A 19097-nucleotide genomic window follows, 5' to 3' on the forward strand; every position below is an offset into this window, starting at 1 on the left:
CATAAATCCCCATTGGGAATTTCATATCTACATGGTTAATATTACAGTTTCAGATCTGAGGAATTAGAGGCTCTTCTGGATAAAATATCTCTACTACATCTTTTCCTGCCTCCATCATAATACATTCCAGTTGGCCAATATAAGATCACAGTTTTTTGGTTTTGTTTTTTTGAGATGGAGTCTCACTCTGTCACCCAGGAGTGCAGTGGCAGAATCTTGGCTCACCACAACCCCCGCCTCCCGGGTTCAAGTGATTCTCCTGCCTCAGCCTCCGAGTAGCTGGGACTATAGGCGCGTGCCACCACACCTGGCTAATTTTCATATTTTTTTAGTAGCAACAGGGTTTCACCATATTGGACAGGCTGTCTCAAACTCCTGATCTCTTGATCTGCTTGCCTTGGCCTCCCAAAGTGCTGCATTTACAACTGTGAACCACCACACCTGGCGATGGTTGTCTTTCTTATACAAATTCAGTCCAGGTGCAGAGGCTCATGCCTGTAATCCCAGAACTTTGGGAAGCCGAGGGAGGCGGGGGTGGATCACGAGGTCAGTAGTTCAAGACCAGCTTGGCTAAATTGGTGAACCCTCCGCCTCTACTGAAAATACAAAAATTAGCCAAGCGTGGTGGCAGTTGCCTGTAATCCCAGCTATGCAGGAGGCTAAGGCAGGAGAATTGCTTGAATCTGGAAGGCAGAGGTTGCAGTGAGCCCAGATCGCGCCATTGAACTCCAGCTGGGGCAGCAAGAGCAAGACTCCATCTTAAACAAACAAACAAAAAAACAAATTCAGAGGTCATCCAAAGATAAAGGAGAAAAGTGTTACTGTTCTTTATTATTTTATTTATTTTTTACACTCATATCTCTTCAGTCAAATGTTAAAATTCTTTTAGAATTTGTCTAGCAGGATTTACTGTTTTTGCTGGAATGTCCCCCCCACCCCCACCAGCCAAAAAAAAAAAAAAAAAAAAAAAAAAACGAGAAGAGAAATAACGTGTAAAATAATTTTAAATAAAATGAAAAGAGTAGTGAAAGTATGAAAAAATACAAAACTACTCATCATGAAAGGCTGAGCAAAATCTTTTAAAATTAAAAACATATGCTGTGAATAATTCTGAGCAGGAGTTGGCACATTTAAAAAACACAAAGATCCAAGTAGTAAATCTCATAGGCTTTGTGGTCCATATGGTCTTTGTCACAACTGCCCAACTTTGCTATTATAATGCAAAAGTAGCCATATACAGTATAGAAATGAATGAATATGGCTGTATTCCAAAAATATTAAGAAACACTAAAATTTGTTTCACATTATTTTACATATCACAAAATAATGCTGGAAATTTTTTTGGTGGGGAGATAGGTTCACACTCTGTTGCCTAGGCTAGAGTGCAGTAGCTCACTGTAACCTCGAGCTTCTGGGCTCAGGTTATCCTCCGGAGTAGCTGGGACTATAGTGCATGCCACCACACCTGGCTAATTTTTAATTTTTATTTTTTTTAGAAACAGGTTCTCCAGTGTTGCCCTGGTCTCAAACTCCTGGGCTCACGTGATCCTCCTGTCTTGGCCTCCCAAAAGTGCTGGGATTACAGGCTTGAGTCAACAGTATTGAAATTTTGATAGGGATTGCATTGAATCTGTAAGTTGTTTTGGGTAGTAAGGACATTTTAACAATATTAACTCTTCAAGTTCATAAACATAGAAATATGTTTCCATTATTTGTGTCTTCAATTTCTTTCATCAGTGTTTTAATAGTTTTCATTGTACAAGTCTTTCACCTCTTGGGTTAAATTTATTCCTGAGTATTTTATATTTTTATACTATTGTTCTCTTGATTACTTTTTCAAGTAATAAGTGTTTAAACCATTCTTAGCTTGTGAGCCATACAAAAAGTGATGATGAGTTGGTTTGGCTGTGGACCATAGTATTCTGTCTTCTGTTACAAAGGAAAGGCTTAAATAAGGGTTGTAGGATAAAACCACCAGATCCTAAAACCTCAGAGTGTAGCATGCAAAAGTGGCTTGATACAGTAGAGTCTTTGGGGCCCAACTGACTTAGTAGTTTTGGGAATCTTCTTTCCTGATACGTAAAACTGGAGTGAATATCTATATTTATATGGTGGTGGTCGTAGTTAGCTTTTGCTGTATAACAAACCACTCCCAAAAGTTAGTGGCCTGTATCAGTAAACATTGGTCTTACAGTTCTGTGGTTGGTTGGAATGTTCTTAGAATCTGAGCTGACCTGGCTAGAACTAGATTGTCTAGGTCCTAGAATCTAGGATAGCCTTACACGTCTGGGGCCTCAGACTGAGGTGGCTAAAGTCCAATTCTGTGTGACCTGTTATTCTACAGGAGACTAGACCTAACTTGTTCACAGGATGGTAGAAAGATCGCAGCAGCAAGAGAGAGCAAGCCCCAAAGTGCAAGCAAGGACAAGCCTCAGCATGCTGGATGTTGTTAGTGTTACGGTGGCCAAAGCAAGTCACATGAGTAAATCCAGAGTTATAGTGGGAAGGGATCAGAAAGGTGTGATTCAGTTCAGTAACTGCAACAGTCTGCCACAGTGCCTAGCACCTAAAGAACTCAGTAAATGTTAGAACCTCCTTGTATTTGTCAGAGACAAGTGAAGAATCTGCCAGCTGTGATGACTCATCTTTTTTCTAGCCAGCTCCTAGTTTTCTTACATTATAGTCACCGTTCTTGAAAGCTTGCTACATGTCATTTTAGTGAGATGATGACAATACTAGTAAACTTTTGAGAGCTGACCATATGCAGGAACTATTCTAGGTTTTGACATACACCTTTTTTTTCTGTAAATTCGCTGAGTGGATACCCCTCAAATGTGAGTGGGCCCTAGGTGCCTTGGAAGAGCATACATGTGCTGTTATTCCCAGGATAGCCATGTGATAGTTGCTCATTTGGTCATTTTACAGTTTGAGGAGCCCATACACAGAAGTTAATTAATGAAATATGCTCAAGGTCATGAGTGATGATGATTTCAAGCACAGGAGGTATCAGAACCACCATGCTTCTGTTTGGGAGGAATAAGTAAATATGAAAACAATACTAAAGGATAGCAGTTAAGAAGGATTAAAAGATAGTATGATAGTTAAATGCATTTATTGAGCATCTACTATTTTCACTTTGACTATTTTCTAATTTTTGTCAAAGTGTAGTCAGATTAAGCTTTTGATCATTCACTCTTATTGATTCAGGTTACATTGTTGAGGGTTGGAAAGTCAGCATCTTAATCTGACCATTGACTCAAAGAGAAAAATGCTTCAATAAATGGGTTGCCCTGCTGCTTAAATTCTTAACCATTGTGCTAATCAAAGGTTATCTTCATGATTTTACTTGTGTACTCTGCCATGTTTAAGCTTGTTTCTTTTCCAGTATTTTGCTAGCAGATGAAAGAATGCTATCTAGTGGCAACAAAAGGTGACAGCAAGCATGGGGAAAAATAAGATTTCATTTGTTTGTTGTAGTTCTGTCTTTTGACTTGAATTTCCAGGGATGAAAAATGCAATTGTGCCTTTTTTCTTTGAAGGTGGTAGGGAGGATTCTGAGTAAGTATTGTAGCATAGGCACATTTTATATAATCCATTCAGTAAGTATCGTGTGCTGGCTGCTGTTGTAGGCATTGGGAAAAGGGTTATAAGTAAGACAAGGACTTGCGACTTAGATTCTAGTGCAGGAGAGAGTAACACAAATCAGAAGGATAATTTTAGATATTTATTAGTGCTAATATAAACAAAATAAAACTTTGCATGCCAGACAAATAAGTAAAAAGTTAGAAAAATAGAAAAAAATTGTAAAAGTAAAACTTGATAGGATAGAGTCTTAAATCATATATATTTTTTATTTCAGTCAATTAAATATCTTCTCTGAAAACCATGGTACTAGATGCAACAGGGTAATTAAATAGGAAAAGATTAGTACTTAATTGTTCTCAGACATTATATTCATATTTGTAATAGGGATGGAATTGGCAAGGCAAGGATAAGTGAAATACATATAAATGACTAGGCCTGAACAAGGTAAATGTGTTAAGGACACATAAATAAGGCTGGGCACGGTGGCTCACACCTGTAATCCCAACACTTTGGGAGGCTGAGACAGGTGGGTCACTTGAGGTCAGGAGTTTGAGATCAGTCTGGCCAACATGGTGAAACCCCGTTTCTACTAAAAATACACAAATTAGCTGGGCATGGTGGCGCATGTCTGTAATCTCAGCTACTCAGGAGGCTGGGGTCGGAGAATCGCTTGAACCCAGGAGGCGGAGGTTGCAGTGACCCGAGATTGTACCATTGTACTTCAGCCTGGGTGACAGAGTGAGACTCTGTCTCCAAAAAAAAAAAAAAAAGAAAACATAGATATGTCTTACTTGGCTAGTGATTATGTCACTAATATTCAAATAGAATGAATAAAGGGAACTGTAATGCCAAACAATTTAGCCCTGCATTAATAGTTTGCTGTGACTGGCAATTAGAACAGGCTGATATTTACATTTTAGTTTTCTCTCCAAAGATACACTTGCAGCTTTCTTCATCTCCTTCCAGTCAGTGAGTCAGCCAACAGTATTGATTTTCAGGAGTTTGAGACCAGCCTGACCATCATGGTGAAACCCCATCTCTACTAAAACATAAAACGAGCAGGGCATGGTGGCAGGCGCCTGTAATCCCACCTACTTTGGAGGCTGAGACAGGAGAATCACTTGAACCCGGAGGGCGGAGGTTGCAGTGAGCCAAGATTGTGCCATTGCACTTCAGCCTAGGCAACAAGAGTGAAACGCCATCTCAAAAAAATACATATATTGATTTGTTGTTATAAATGTACCCTAAGGATGCTTAAAAAACAAAACAAAACAGGTTATTATGTTTGAGCTCCCCCAAAGGGGTCTACAAGTAGGTGGTCTAGCTAGAAAATACCAATTAGAATAATTTGAGAAGGGAGTAATAAGTATAATTTTTTTATGTTTTTGAGAGAGTGTCTCACTCTGTTACCCAGGCTGTAGGGCAGTGGTGTGATCTCAGCTCACCGCAGCCGCCGCCTCCTGGGTTCAAGTGATTCTCCTGCCTCAGCTTCCCAATTATCTGGGATTACAGGTGCCCAGCTTATTTTTGTATTTTTAGTAGAGATGAGGTTTCACCATGTTGGCCAGGCTGGTCTCAAACTCTTGACCTCAGGTGATCTACCCGCCTCAGCCTCCCAAAGTGCCAGGATTACAGGTGTGAGCAACCATATTAAGCCTAATTTTATCATCTTAGTTAGTTGTGTATATAATAATTTCATTGTAAATTCTTTAAGTTGTTTTTGTATGCTTTATTTTGATGTGCATAAATCACCTGACTTTGATTTGACTAACTCAGGTTGTAAGAAAGAACCCACCAGTATAATGCTTCTTTCTGAAAAAACAGGGATTTTAAGATTGATTTTTATGTGCTTATGGTTGAGATGGAGACAAACTTTAGGACTCCCTTTACATATTTTTTGCATTACAACTCTCTGGCTTTTCTTCTATAAGTATAGGCAGGACCAGTCTATGCTTCAAAGAGATCTAACAAGTAGACTTACCTCAATTAGCCATGTTTTTAGAAAAGCAGTAACTGTTTTTCTTTTAAGCTAAAGAATAATTTAAATCAAATAATAACCTGTATTCAGATAAGCTTTTATTCTAAGTAGTTTAATAAAACTTTGCTAAATGTATTACTTTCACTCATTTTAAAAATGAGATTTATTGAATTTGCCTGAGCTAAAATTCACCCTTTCTGGTGTAGAGTTCTGACTTAAAAAAATTTTTTTTATTATTCTTTTTTTTTTTTAATTAATTTTGAAAATAGGAAATGTTCATTTTTTTCTTTTCTTTTTCTTTTTTTTTTTTTTTTTTTTTTAAGACAAGGTCTGGCTTAGTCACCCAGGCTGGAATGCAGTGATGTGATCTCAGCTCACTTCAACCTCTGCCTTCTGGGCTACATCCATCTTCCCACCTCAGCCTCCTAAGTAGCTGGCACTACAGGTGCATGCTACCATGCCAGTTAAATTTTGTAATTTTTGTAGACATGAGTTTTGCCATGTTGCTGATCTCGAACTCCTGAGCTCAAGCGATCCACCTGCTTCAGCCTCCCAAAGTGCTGTGATTACAGGTGTGTGCTACTGCACCCAGCCAAGTACTGAAATTTGACACAGTTGTGTAACTCACCACAGTCAAGACCTACAGCATTTGTATGACCCTCCACAAAATTCATTTGTACCCCTTTGTAGTCAACCCTTGCTTCACCTTCTAGCCTTTGACAAACCACTGATCCAATTTCTGTCCTCAAAATTTTGCCTTTTCCAGAGTAAAATATAAGTGGAATTATGGTCTGTTTCTGGAATTTATTCCCTTCCATTGATCTATTGGCCATCCTTTCACCAATACTTCAGTATCATCATTACTGTAGCTTTATATAATATTTGTTACTTTCATCATGTATTGAATTATTTATCTCGGAATGAATGTTTTTAATTGGAGTTAATATTTTGTTAATATTTATCATTAGTATCTTAAAATTAAACTTTTTTTGTGATTACTGTAGGCTCACATGTAGTTGTAAAATAATAGTTTCCTAGCTGGGCATGGTGGCTCACACCTGTAATCCCAGCACTTTGGGAGGCTGAGGTGGGCAGATCACCTGAGGTCAGGAGTTTGAGATCAGCCTCGCCAATGTGGTAAAACCCCATCTCTACTAAAAATACAAAAATAAGTTGGGCGTGGTGGTGGGTGCCTGTAATTCCAGCTACTCGGGACGCTGAGGCAGGAGAATCACTTGAACCAGGAGGTGGAGTTTGCAGTGAGCCAGGATCACACCGCTGAACTCTAGCCTGGATAATAGAGTGAGACTCTGTCTCAGAAAAAAATAGCTTTTCCCATGATGTTATCTTGCGAAATTATAGTACAGTATCACAATCAGAATATTGACATTTATATAGTCATAATACAGAACATTTCTGTCACTACAAGCCTCCTTCACATTGCTTTCTCTTCAGATTTTCAATTTTCTGAAACAAATATGACTTGAAATCTATGTTGCCAGTAACTTTCAAATTTAAAAACTTTATTCAGGTTCTGTAATTCATGAAGTGAGTTTAACATACACAAAATGTTTATAAAGTGATCAGTGTTTAGTAAATATCTAGCACACCGAATAGTAGACTGACTTTCCTTATCAGTGGGATTTGCCTTGGATGCATATAATGGAAAAGTGTTTAATAGCATAAACAAAATAGAAGTTTTTCTCTTGTGTAAAATGAATCCGGAAGTGTGTAGTGTAGGGCTGGTATGATAGGTCCACAAAGTTGTCAGGAACTCAGGCTTTTACTTGTTTTCTGCTTCATCATCGTGATATTATAACAGTCGTTTTCATTGTTCAGGATGGCTCAAAATAGAGGAAAGGCAAGAAGCCTTTTCCTATGCATCTTTCACATTGAGGCCAGTTACTTTGAAAATACTGTTACTGTGTTGAAACAAAAGGTCACTTGTCAAATCTGTGGTGCCTTTTCATATTTAAAGTGTTGTTGTCTCTGATCTTAAAATGTTAGTCTTGCCTCCTTACAGCAAGGTTATCTTACATGTTTGTGCCAATATGCTGGCTGACATAGAGCTGAGCCCACAAACAACTGAATACCTATTTATTTGAGTATACCAGTTGGAATTTTAAAGTTTTTAGTACAGTTTAATTAATCTGGTTGATTCTGCAGCCACACTAATGAATAAGGCTGTAATATGATACTTTTGAATACTGAGGAGGTTAAGCAGGATATTAATAATATCCAGATATTTGGAAACTAATTAGAAATATGTAGGGTTTAATCCATGGATTTTGTGTCTATAATTTTCTTTCTAAAGATTTTTGTGGTTGGGCTCAGTGGCTCATGCCTCTAATCCCAGCACTCAGAGAGACTGAGGCAGGAGGACCGTTTGAGGCCAGGAGTTCGAAACCAGCCCAAGCAACGTGGCAAAAACACATCTCTACAAAAAAAAAAAAAAAAAAAAAAAAATTAGGCATGGTGGTATTTGCCTGTAATCCCAGCTACTTGGGAGGCTGAGGTTAGAGGATTGCTTGAGACTGGGAGGCAGAAATGGCAGTGAGACAAGATCATGCCACTGCACTCCAGCCTGGGCAACAGAGACCCTGTCTAAAAAAGAAAGACTTTTATTTGTACTACATATATCATTTAATAATGGATTTAGTCTTCAGTAAGAATCTAGCGATTATTATCTTGTGATATTTAGGCTGACCTATTATCTTCTGATAATAGGTCAAATGCCAGTTGGAGAAATAATAAAGTCTGGTTCTGTAGTACATAAAGGGTCTCAGAACAGTTAAAAATGAAACAGTTAAAAATTCTTTCTGGCCTGGCATGGTTGCTCATTCCTGTAACCCCAGCACTTTGGGAGGTCAAGGTGGAAGCATTGTTTGAGCCCAGGAGTTTGAGGCCAGCCTGGGCAACATGGCAAGACCCTGTATCTACTAAAAATAATAAATTTCAAAAAAGAAACATTCTTTGAGCTACATTGACCTATTTCTCTAAAAAAGTAAGGAATTATAAACAAAGCATTCTTTTTCTGACTTTTCTCATTGACAAGTAATCAACATAATTCACAGTCTTTTTATGTAAAAAGCTGACTTGCTTGAGTGCTCTGGTTTCTTCCACTTAAAATGAGGTATCACATAACCTTAATTTAAGGTTCTTTGTTTTTTAACTCTAAACTTCAAATTAATCAGTTCACCGTTAGAAAATATTGAATGAATTGTCCAAGGTAGTGTTGTTGTTTTTTTAATTGAGATGGAATCTCACTCTGTCCCCAAGGCTAGAGTACAGTGGCGTCATCTCAGATCACTGCAGCCTCCACCTCCTGGGTTCAAGCGATTCTCCTGCCTCAGCCTCCTAAGTACCTGGGATTATAGGCGCCCACCACTACACCCAGTTAATTTTTTGTATTTTTAGTAGAGGTGAGGCTTCACCATGCTGGTCTGATAAACTCCTGACCTCGTGATTCGCCTGCCTTGGCCTCCCAAAATGCTGGGATTACAGGCAGGAGCCACCGCACCTGGCCAAGCATAGTATTTTTTGTAAATACTCTTGCACCTGTATTACAAGAAAATAAAGATTAATGAGGCCGAATGGGGAGCAGATGTGAAGTATGCTATAGATTCAGCATATTCCATTTTTAGAGACCCAAAGAGACGGTTGGTCTCTTATTTCAAGTAGGTCCTCCTGGGCTTCTAGATCTTCTTTCCCTTTGCCGTTAACTATTTACCTTCTCTTCCAAATACCCTGTAGAAATTCTGCATATGTCTCAGTTTTAGAAAGTTTTACAATTTGCTTTTGTTTTGTTGAATTTTGTTTTTTCTTTTTTTTGAGATGGAGTCTCATTCTGTTGCCAGGCTGGAGTGCGGTGGCATGATCTCAGCTCACTGCAACCTCTGCCTCCCGAGTTCAAGCAGTTCTCCTGCCATAGCCTCTCAAGTAGCTGGCATTACAGGCGCGTGCCACTACACCCAGCTAATTTTTGTATTTTTAGTACAGATGGCTTTTCACCATGTTGGCCAGGATGGGCTCGATCCCTTGACCTTGTGACCTCCTAATACACCCACCTCAGCTTTCCAAAGTGCTAGGATTACAGGCATGAGTCACTGTACCCAGCCTGAATTTTTGAGATATAAATTTAACTGGCTACTTAAAATACCTTTTTAGGGGAAGGTACATACATTCCAGAGTAGTCTCATGAAAAACTATTTCCAGCCAGGCACGGTGACTCACGCCTGTAATCCCAGCACTTTGGGAAGCCAAGGGGGCAGATCAGCTGAGGTTGGGAGTTCGATACCAGCCTGACCAACATGGAGAAACCCCATCTCTACTGAAAATACAAAATTAGCCGGGTATGGTACCTATAATCCAAGCTACTCAAGAGGCTGAGGCAGCAGAATCGCATGAACCCGGGAGGCGGAGGTTGAGGTGAGCTAAGATCGCGCCATTGTACTTCAGCTTGGGAAACGAGCAAAACTCCATTTCAAAAAGAAAAAAAAAACCTATTTTTATGTCCAACTTATTACAGATTTATGGCTAATTTATGTTGTGCCCTTACACTGTACTTGCTCCCATTCCATAGTCCTGATTTCACTCTGAAATGTGTTTAAGTTGTTAGCACTTTAAGGAGCCTCTCATTGCCTGGGCTTAAAGTTCTGAAATGCCATTGGGTCAGCATAATGGTTCCATTCCCTTCTCTCTAGTAATAGAGTGGAAAATTAGAAAGTATATGGGTTTGAGAGTTACAGTTAAAGTTTTGGCTATACCATTACTGGTTGTGTGACTGACAGCAAATTATTTAAATCTGTCCCTGGGCAGGGTGCGGTGGCTCACGCCTGTAATCCTAGCACTTTGGGAGGCCAAGGCAGGCAGATCACTTGAGGTCAGGAGTTTGAGCCAAGCCTGGCCAACATGGTGAAACCCTATCTCTACTAAAAATACAAAAATTAGCCTGGCATGGTGGCGCATGCCTGTAATCTCAGCTACTCGGTAGGCTGAGGCAGAATTGTTTGAACCCGGGAGGTAAAGGCTGCTGTGAGCCAAGATTGTACCATTGCACTCCAGCCTGGGCAACGAATCGAAACTCATCTCAAAACAAAACAAAACAAAACCTGGCTCTGAATTTCATCTTCTAGAAAATGTATAACTTGTGGAGTTGATTGATATATGAGGAGAGACATACATATAAATTACATATTTAATCTGGCAGACATGCACGCTAATAATAGGACTCTTAATTATCAACTTCCACCATGTTCTCAAATAATGGATTATAACCTTAAATAGTTTCTATACTCTTGAAGATCCTCTAGCTGGGTCTTAATTCATGCTTTTACATACGCCCCTGTAAACTTTGGACTACCTAGAACCAAGAAATGGTAGCAAGTAGATATGAAAGACAAAGACTGAGTCTCTGGAAATCTTTTAGAAGGTGTTGACTTGACATCTTGAGTAACATAAGTTTAGCTAAGTACCTATGGGAAGGGCTAGTCTTGATTAGATGGGCAAGGAATGCTACCTGTGGTTTGGGTGTGCTACAGAGTTAATAGTAGCATTGATAATAACTACTACAATTTATATAATTTACTTTTGGGCAGTGTCTCTGCATTGCACTGGTTTCCTTCTCCCTAATTCCTCTGGCAGGGAATTGTATTTCTTTCTGTTGGTTTTAAATATATTAGTCCTCAAATTCCTGTAGCCCTGTGGGACCTCCTGTGGTCACTTGTTTCCACTGATGACTGTCAGACCACTTTAGGCCTCACACCAACTATACTTGGGCTCAGAGTGGACTCATTTACTCTGTATTTGCCCCATGACCACCACCACTGTTGCCACTTAAAGGGCATTCAGCTGGGCTCTGCTAGCAAAGATCATCTCTGTTTCTAACTTGAGAAACCTTGTCATAGGGTCCCTGAAAAGCTTCTTTCATCACTTCCAGGAAGCCTTAATAATATTATGAGCCCTGATAGATCTGATATCTAAGCCCTTCAAAGGCAGATCTATTTTATTTCTTTCATATTTTTGTACAGTTTACGTTATTAAAGTATAGAGCCTTTTTATCAATAGGCTGCATAATTACCTAACAGGTTTTGATATGATTTCCTGTAGTCGTTCCTCTTGAGAAACACTGGTTTATTTCTGCCAGTTAGTGGTGAAAGCCTGCAGTTCTTTAGACAATATTTCCGTTTGCTACCAACGTAGGATTGGTAATTGAGCCTCTTCTCAAGCTTTTCTCTTAGAATAAAACAATGGTGTTTTTTTTTCATTTTAGTAAAATAAACATAAAAATTTTACTATTTTAGTCATTTTAAGCGTGCAGTTCAGGGGCATTATGTACATTCACAGTGTACTTAAAGTTGTACACAGTATTGTGTAAATATCACCACTATTTCTAGAACTTTTTCATCATCCCAAACAGAAACTCTGTACCTCTTAAGCAATAACTCCCCATTCTACCCTTCCCCCAGCTTCTGGTAACCTTTATTCTATGTTCTTTCTCTATGAATTTGCCTACTGAGTACTTCATATAAGTGGACTCATATATTTGTCTTTTTGTGGTTTATTTCACTGAACATAATGTTCATTTTTGTTTGCTTGGGCTTTTTTTGTTTGTTGTTTGAGACAGCATCTCACACTGTTACCCAGGGTGAAGTGTAGTGGTGTAATCATGACTCACTGCAGCCTCAACTTCCCAGGCTGAAGCAATCTTCCCATCTCAGCTTCCCTAGCAGCTGGGACCACTGGTGTGCACCACCACACCTGGCTAATTAAAAAAAATTTTTTTGTAGAGTTGTGGGTCTTACTCTGTTGCCCAGCCTGTGTACATGTTTTCAAGGTTCATCCATGTTGTAGCATGTATCCGGATTTCATTCCTTTTTATGTCTGAATGTTCCATTATGTATATACAACATTTTGCTTATCAATTTATCTGTTGGACACATGGGTTGATTCCACCTTTTAGCTATTGTGAATAATACTGCTATGAGCATTGGTGTGTAAGTATCTGTTTGAGTTCTTGTTTTCAATTATTTCAGGTATATACCTGGAAGTAGAATTGCTGGGCTGTATGATAATTTTTACTTTTTAAAAATTTTTATTTATTTATTTATTTTTTTGAGGCAGAGTCTTACTCTGTCGCCAGGCCGGAGTGCAGCAGCGCAATCTCGGCTCACTGTAAACTCTGCCTCCCAGGTTCAAGTGATTCTTCTGCCTCAGTCTCCCGAGTAGCTGGGACTACAGGCACTTGCCACCACGACCAGCTAATTTTTGTATTTTTAGTAGAGACAGGGTATCACCATCTTGGCCAGGATGGGCCTGATCTCTTGACCTTGTGATCCGCCCTCCTCAGCCTCTCTAAGTGATATGTTTAACTTTTTGAGGAATTGCCAAACTGTTCTCCACAGCAGCTGTACCATTTTACATCCCCACCAGCAATGCACTAGGGTTCCAATTTCTCTATGTTCTTATTAACACTTGCTAATTTCTTTGTTAAAAAAAAAAATACATAGCCATCTTAGTGTGAAGTGATATCTCATTGATTGTCTATTTTCTTCTGACAAATAATGCTGAGCATCTTTCTTATGTTTGTTGCCGTTTGTATCTTCTTGGAGAAATGTCTGTTTAAGTCTTTTGCCCATCTTTGAATTGAGTATTTGGGTTTTTCTTGAGTTATAACAGTTCTTCATATATTCTGCCATATCTTTGTCCACCTGGGTATCAGGGTAAGGCTGGCCTTATGAATCAATTAGGAAGTATTCCCTCTTCTTTAATTTTTTGGAATATTTTGAGATAATGTATGTTAATGCTTCTGTGAATGTTGAATATAATTCATCGGTGAAGCCATCTGTTCTTGGGCTTTTCTTTGTTAGGAAGTATACCTACATGCATGTATTTTCTGAGATGGCCTCTGCCTCCTGGACTCAAGTGATCCTCCAGCCTCAGCCTCCTGAGTAGCTGGGACTACAAGTGCACACTACTATGCCTGGCTAATTTTTGTTATTTTGTGGAGGCAGGGTTTCTTCATGTTGCCCAGACTGGTCTTGAACTCCTGGCTCAAGCCATCTGCCCTCCTCAGCCTGCCAAAGTGCTGGGATTAGGCGTAAGCTTTTGCACCCAGCCAGTATTCTCTAATAATCTCTTTTATTCCTGTGAAACCAGCAATAATATTCCCACTTGCACTTCTGATTGTAGTGATTTGAGTCTTTTCTCTTTCTCAATTTTTTAAAAAGAGTGGCTTGAAAAGGACCAAGACTAGGATGTTTAAATTTAATTGAACTTACGTAAATCTCAGAGGAAATGAGTGATGGTAGAAGATTAGATGCTTTGAGGACTTTAAGTTGATCCACATAATATACATTTTGATGATTCTTAAGCCTTAGGGTGCTGTGGAATCAGTTATTTGTTTGGGTTTGGAATTACTAGTTTATTAAATGGAAGGAAAGATTAAACAACTAAGTCTGGAATGGGCAAGTTGCAGGTAAATCTAAGGAAGAACAAGTATAAGAGAACTGATTGTCTCTAGTACCCTTGCCATCTCTTCTCTCTTACAAATTTTACCACCTTTCAACTGCACACTGTCCTCCTCCACGTAGCAGGATATATGGCTGCCGACAGCACCAGAATTTTATCTTACAGATTCCACGGTGGGAGAGAAGGACTGATTTTTACCTTCTAGATTCCAAGTTTAAAAATCTTGGGAAAGATATGTGAGCTCAGCAAAGTAGTGCCCACCCTGCATCAGCTAACTCTGACCACTGTTTTGGGAAACAGGGCAGCTCTACTAATAATCATGTGAAAGAGGGTAGAATATGAGAAGAACAAAGTTCCTAGGAGAATAGGGCTGGTAAATGAGACAGGATATTCACAGTATACCAAAACTTGTTGATGTATGGGATAACCAAATGAATGATACAGTCAGCCGCGTATCTAATCTTGAATCACTTTTTCTTAGAGAATAGAGATTTAGGCCAACAGTAGATATTTATGTACTTAGAATATTCGTAGTTAATAAAACCTTCCCCAGAATTGCTTAAGAGTTGCAGAGGCTCCAGCCTGGCCAACATGGCGACACCCCATCTCTACTAAAAATACAAAATATTAGCTGAGTGTGGCAGCGTGTGCCTGTAGTCCCATCTACTTGGGATGCTGAGGTGGGAGAATCAGGTGAACCCAAGAGATAGAGGTTGCAGTTACCCAAGATCTTGCACTGCACTCCAGCCTGGGGGATAGAGTGAGACTCTGTCAAAAAAAAAAAAAAAAAAAAAAGAGTTGTAGAGATACCATAAATATAATTTCAGCCATGCTCTCTCTCCTTTATGTGTACTCCCTACTATATCTTGCAACTCCTTTTTTTAATGACTTTATTGAGGTATATTTCACATATCATAAAATTAACCCATTTAAAATGTACAATTCCAATTTTAAAACATTTTCAACACCTCAGAAAGAAAGCTTTGCCCATTAGCAGTCACTGCCTATGGTCCCCCTGTCCCTGATCTTCTCTCTAGGGATTTGCCTATTCTGGATATTTCATATAAATGGAATTTATGGTATGCAGTCTTTTGTGTCTGGCCCCTTTTGTTAGCATAATATTTTCAAGATTCATAAATATTATAGCATGTATCAGTACTTGATTCCTGTTTCTTTGCTGTATAATGTTGCATGGTATATACCACATTTTAAATTATCAGTTGATGGATATTTGGATTTTTTTAGTTTTTGGCTATTACAAGTAATACTGTTTTGAACATTTATGTACAAGTATGTGTGGATATATATTTTATGTCTCTGGGGTATATAGCTAAAAGTGGAATTGCAGGGTCATATGGTAAATCTTTGAGGAGTTGTCACACAGTTTTTCAAAGTGGCTTCACATCCTCACCAACACTGTTACTGTGACTCTCTTAATAGAGATGAAACCTCACTGGTTACATAAACTCCCTCTACATAGAGAAGAATTGGATTTTTTGGACCATACTTCTAGAAGTTGAGAGTCAGTCAGTCAGTTATCTAGATCTGAGATGAAACACCAAGGGAAAGTATATACCAACCAAGAGACATGCAGTAGAACTTTGGGGGAATCACTATATGTTTTGGTAATATGAGAAGAACAAGAAGCAGGCAAAGACAGAGTAAAAGTATAGTCAGGGAGGTAGGTTAGATGAGGAATAGGGATGATTTTGGACCATAAAAATAGAGGTGGAATTTTTTTTTTTTTTTTTTTTTTGGGGGGGACGGAGCTTCGCTCGTTACCCAGGCTGGAGTGCAATGGCTTAGTAAGGGGTGGATAATGGTTTACAGGCGATTAAGACAACTAAGACAAGACTTTGGATTTGTTGACCAATAGTTAGATTATTGTGACTTTCTTGGGTCAAGTCTTTGTATATGATGACTAAAATTGTGAGAGTGGTAGGGAAGTGGAGAGACAATATAAATCATATTTTGAACCAGCTGACAGTAAATGGGAGGAGAGGAGACTTCATTGATGTGTGAATAAGTCCTGGGAAAAGAGGGTACAACATTAAAGAGCAGATTATAAATTGATAGGAAGTGGCTATCAATTTATTTTTTAGCCACTGAAATGGTCTTTCTTGACAGTTTCGCTGTTACCCAAGCTGGGGTGCATGGTGTTGCAGAATCTAAATAGCTGGGATTACAGGTGTGCAGCACCACCACACCTGGCCTTGCTTGTTTGTTTGTTTGTTTGTTTTGAGACAGAGTCTTACTGTGTCACCCAGGTTGGAGTACAGTGGCACGATCTTGGCTTAATGCAGTTTCCACCTTCCAGGTTCAAGCAATTCTTGTGCCTCAGCCTCCCAGGTAGCTGGGATTACAGGTGCGTGCCACCATGCCCAGCTAATTTTTGTTGTTGTTGTTGTTTTTGAGATGAAGCCTCGCTTTGATGCCCAGGCAGTGCAGTGGCATAATCTCAGCTCACTACAACCTCTGCCTTCCAGGTTCAAGCAATTCTCCTGCCTCAGCCTCCTGACTAGCTGAGATTACAGGCATGTACCACCACGCCTGGCTAATTTTTGTATTTTTAGTAGGGATGGGGTTTCACCATGTTGATCAGGCTGGTCTTGAACACCGGAGCTCATAAACCGCCCACCACAGCCTCCCAAAGTGCTGGGATTACAGGAGTGAGCCACCGCACCCAGCCTCAAATTTTTGTATTTTTAATAGAGACAGTGTTTCGCCATGTAGGTCAAGCTAGTCTTAAACTCCTGGCCTCAAGCAATGGATCCACCTTTCTCACCCTCCCAAAGCACTGGAATTACAGGCATGGGAATGGTCTTTAAAAGATGCAAAATGTCTACAGAGCAGGTTCAGATGTAGATTATCTTTGCTTTGCTTTCCTCTTCCTCTTTGGCAGTCACTATGCTCCGATGTAAGAGGATATTTATAAAAATTGGATTCTTTTTGTTCTTGGAATCTAATTTGGCTTCAGCAATGCCAGGTCTCTCTAGGGAGTGAGAAGAAGAAGAGTCCATACTGTGGAGTCTCTAAAAAGCTAGAGATGGATATAAACTTTCTAGGATATTGAAGAGTATGTTTCTTAGCAGAGGAAAACTGAGGATACACAGTAGAGAAACACAGTGAAACTGGATAAGAGAAGAAGTTACGGGCTGGAAGAGAACTCTTCTGACATAAGAATATGAAGAGTTTGAAGGATATGGACTTTTGATGTTGAGAAGGAAGTCAAAGAGCCTAAGTCAAGATCTCTTTTCTCATTTTCTAATATTAAAGTACTGAGACTGGGACTTGAGGAAATCTGTTTTGAGAACAAACAGAAGTTATCTCAACCATAACAGTAAGATGCTAACTTTGAATTCATAGTAAATTCATGGTTTCAAGGCAGGAAGTAAAGAATTTGGAACAAGAGGGAGTATGGAAAGAAAGCAGGTGCTGTCTTTTCTAGCATTGAAAATTGGCACAATAAAAATGGGATGAAGGAATATTTTAATTGTGGTTGAATGAGTCTAAATTTGTGGCCCATAAAATCCAGATATGGTATGCACAGTAAAGGAAGCCAGAATAGGGGTGATAGAGTTAGTGAATAGGAAGCTTTCCAGAGATCAGAAATCACAACAAAAAATGTGAAAATAAAAATGTTATAGTCTGAAGAATTTTAGAATTTAAAATATTGGATGCTTTAAAAAAGTATTAAGTCTTAAAAACTGTATAATAAGATATTGTGCCATATTTGACTTTCTAAACAGTTAACTTTAGTTAGAAATATAATTGCTAAGAGAAATAGACAATTTTACAATAATATCTGCAGACTTCAATACTCCACTTTCCATAATGGATGGAACAACCAGGCAGAAGTTAAGAAAGAGAGGATCTGAACAACACAATAAATCAACTAGACGTAACAGATATAAAGAGAACATTCAACCCAACAACAACACACGTTCTTCTCAAGTGCACATGGGATATTCTCCAGGATAAACTTTATGCTAGGTCACAAGTTTAGTCTCATTGGATTTTAGAAGGTAGGTAACTGTATTAGACAGAATTTTCCAGAGAGAGAACCAATGGGAGATATATATCGAGAGAGAGAGACAGATACAAGAAGGGATGAGGAGAGAGTATTGAGAAGGGGACACTGGTGCAAGTCCCAGAATCAAGGCTGGAGAACCTAGAATTGCCGATGTCCAAAGGCAGGAGAAGAGAGGTGTCCCAGCTCCAGGAATCAGAATGAATCTGTCTTTTCTCTGCTTTTTTGTTTTGTCTGGGCCCCCAGTTAATTGGATGGTGCCTGCTCACATTGAGGGAGAATATTCCCCAACTCAATCCACTGACTCACACACCACTGTCCTCTGGAAACACCCTCATAGAAATACTCAACAACAATACTTTAATGACTGTATATTTCTAATGACTAAACAGTACTTCTAGCGACTAAATACTTCTGCCTTTACCTTAATCCAGTCAAGTTGACACCTAAAATTAACCATCACAATCTCATACAAGTATCTTCTCTGACCACAGCAACATGAACTTAGCAATCATTAGCAAAGGAAAACTGGAAAATTCACAAATTGTGGGAATTTAAAATACACTCTTAACCAGTGGAGCAAAGAAGAAAACCTAAGGAAAATTAGAAAATAACTTATAGATGAATGAAAACAAAAATATAACATACCAAAATTTATGGGATATGGCAAAAGCAGTGCTAAGGGGGGAGTTTATAGCTATAAATCCTTACATTACAAAACAAGAAAGATCTCATGTCAGCAACCTAGCTTGACAATCTAAGGAACTAGCAAAACAAACAATCCAGAGCTAGCAGAAGGAAGGAAATAATATAATTGTGAATAATCTTGATAAATTGTGTTTTTAAATAGTTTTAAGCTTTAAATCATATCTAATATTTGCTTAAATTAGATGTTACAGATTTTCTTTTTTAATTAAATTGTTAACATCAATAAGCTATAACCTCTACAAACAAAATAACTGTAGTTCAAAGCAATTTGGCTTCTCTGAAATGTTTGGCTATAAAATATCAAATGATTTGCATTTTTAAATGTAT

At 38.8% G+C, this 19097-nt stretch overlaps 1 protein-coding gene and 1 non-coding gene across 5 annotated transcripts in view; both read left to right on the forward strand.

The window, feature by feature from the left end:
* BAZ1A (bromodomain adjacent to zinc finger domain 1A) overlaps positions 1 to 19097 on the forward strand; it is a 116393-nt gene that overhangs the window by 28503 nt on the left and 68793 nt on the right. The window lies entirely within an intron of this gene.
* Positions 870 to 932, forward strand: LOC116526405. Its single transcript, XR_004258142.1, has one exon. It is a non-coding gene; the product is annotated as a U7 small nuclear RNA (small nuclear RNA).

Source organism: Sapajus apella, unplaced genomic scaffold, assembly GCF_009761245.1.
Source record: "Sapajus apella isolate SASKATOON/1434 unplaced genomic scaffold, GSC_monkey_1.0 scaffold50, whole genome shotgun sequence".
NCBI lineage: Eukaryota > Metazoa > Chordata > Mammalia > Primates > Cebidae > Sapajus > Sapajus apella.